The sequence below is a fragment of the Toxotes jaculatrix genome, chromosome 1 (assembly GCF_017976425.1).
Source record: "Toxotes jaculatrix isolate fToxJac2 chromosome 1, fToxJac2.pri, whole genome shotgun sequence".
Lineage (NCBI taxonomy): Eukaryota > Metazoa > Chordata > Actinopteri > Toxotidae > Toxotes > Toxotes jaculatrix.
The window spans coordinates 8,971,916-8,974,427 of record NC_054394.1 but is presented as its reverse complement, the minus strand read 5'-3'; the positions used below and the strand labels follow the sequence as shown (position 1 = coordinate 8,974,427).

The following is a 2,512-nucleotide window of genomic DNA, read 5'->3' as shown; positions in this document are numbered from 1 at the left end:
CTTACCCTCAGCACATTCTCACCTACAGTCCTTTCAGTCCTAAAAGGCCGTGCAGCCTAATGTTTATTATGTGTACCAGTGTTTTGTCACATACACATGCTGAAGTCACTTCACTTCAGACTTACAATACACTATATACACTACACTACAATACACATCAGAAAAATTTTTATACGCAGCTGTAATATCAAAATATTGACTAAGCATCTAAATAGACAAGATGGAAAAGAACATATGTCAGCTGTGTGTTGTTGTTCTTTGTTTTGTGAAGCTAATTGAAGAGTTTGGAGGGGTTTTAAAAAGCTGACTTGTCTTGTTGATATAAAAGCTGCATGTAAAAAGCTGGAAAGTAACACAATTCAGTTAAGAATATTAGTACTTGATCCAAGCAAAACGAGGGGACAATAACATGGAAGAGCAGCAGAAGGGAGAGGGGTCAGCCTGCAAAGCAGTCTCGTCTGTTTAGATGTGAATCACCCAGTGAATCCAAATCTACTGAAGTCAAGTTTGAGACTAAAAGTGATCAAAACATTAAAAGAGACTCCACAGCCACTGTAGCAGCTCTGTGAGGCGCTTTGAACTGAATGTTTCTATCACCATGGTAATGTGCTCAAAATGACAACATGCTAACATGCTGATGTTGAGCAGGTATAATGTTACTATAATAATGTTAACTACTATCATGGCTACCATGCTACTATCATGGCTATGAAGATTAATCTGCACTGATAAAAAAGATCCCTTCTCAATGAGTGATGTGATGAAAATAAACATTTTTGCATATTATGAAAAATAATAGGATGTTTCCCATCTTCTGGGACCTTTCACCTATCATAATATCCATAGTCCACATGCTGTGAAGCACTGAAGGGTTGCATGGTAGCTCAGTGGTTAGAGCTGCTCTCACAGAGACCCACATTTCTGAGTGGGGGTTGCATGCTGTCCTGGTGTCTATATGGATTTGCTTCCACATTCAGGTTGATTAACTGTATCTGGATTATCCTTGCAGTAAATAGGTAATCTCTCCAGTATTCCACCTCCTGTACGCTGTGATAGAATCCATTTCCTTGTGAATCTGAAAGGGAAAGCCAATCAACGTGCTGGACAGTTTACTGCCTCTGGATTTCACTTTTGCATTCTTTTTATTGTTTTGGCAATGTCTTTGGTGCCGATTGATTAAACACTGCTGTAGTGTTTCTGTAGTCAATCAATCAACAAAGAGACACGTTAATAGAGGGAAGCAAACAGCAATTAAACAGTAATAAAAGCAAGTCTGTGGACTTGTATGATTCGGGAATTTTAATCAAACTACTGCATAACATTCAGCCATGTGAGACAACTTTTTTTGAGGATGCCTTGTGTAACCGATGTATAATTTTAATAGGTGTATTTCACCAAATCCATTTCTTATGTATGTTCACATTCTGATGCTTTTTATGCGTTTATATTTTTGTCTGTATTTATTTTGGGGAGCTTTTATTTTGGTAAGTTGTAATGATGACACTTCCTGTGATTTCGCACTATCCTCCTCACTCGTTTTCCGGAAGCTGTGAGGAAAGGTAAGCAATACGTGTGTTCCTGTCTATAAAGTGTTGAAATACAGTAAAAACGCCAAACAGGGTTACAGTTTTTACATGCTACAGGTCACACACATTACTTACTGGCGCATTTATTTCGAAGTTTGTATTTATTTAATCAGTGCGGCACTTTTATGTAGCATGCTAGGTTACAGATCTGGAGTTAAGCTGAAGGAGCATGGCGGCAGTTTTCTCACGCCGGTTGTTGTTTTGTTTCTTTGTTTTTAAAGGTGTGGCTGTGGAAAGCTGGTCATGAGAAGCTGCCGTACTGATTTTTATGTGTTTTGCACAGGTATGTGAGATCCCTTTATGTTGTTTTTGTGCACATTTATTCTTGTGAGATAAAAAAAATAATTGCTGCAGAGGGGGGGTCTCTAAAATTGCACAGTTACTGTAACTATACAGTTTGAAAGACATGTATTTTATTGTACTGAACACTTATAGTAATTTTGTTGTTTTATTACTCAGAGTAATGCGGTAGCAGCTCATTCGTTTTCTGGACGCTGTGAGGAAAGGTGTGGCTGTGGAAAGCTGGTCATGAGAAGTTGCTGTACTGATTTTTATGTGTTTTGCACAGAGAATAAATCCTCCCGGTTAGCAAGGCAGACGTTGTCCTCGTCTCCTTTCCCATGACCCGCAACACAACGCAGAGTTCGTAGCTACTCTAAGTGTCAAACCAGACCGGTTACACTTGCAGTCAGAGAAAGACAGTAGCGACAGAGTCAATTTTCCAGCTCCTCCTGTGACCTTAACGCTGTTTTCAAATTGCTCCAAATTAGCGAGATGTCCTTTGTCTTCATTGTCGCAGCATAAACAGGTGAGACACTGTTATTACTTTCAGCTTCATTTGCAAGTAAAGCCTCTGGCTGTTATTTGCCTGTAGAACAGTATTTTGATAGTATCATTAGTTTTATATTAAAACACAAACAGAGAAA

At 38.8% G+C, this 2,512-nt stretch overlaps 1 long non-coding RNA gene across 1 annotated transcript; it reads left to right on the top strand.

Annotated features, from left to right (window-relative positions):
• The first annotated feature begins 1,542 nt into the window (after positions 1-1,542).
• LOC121185145 lies at positions 1,543-2,182 on the top strand. Its single transcript, XR_005894343.1, has 3 exons — positions 1,543-1,559; positions 1,808-1,869; positions 2,046-2,182. It is a non-coding gene; the product is annotated as an uncharacterized LOC121185145 (long non-coding RNA).
• Positions 2,183-2,512: the final 330 nt, after the last annotated feature.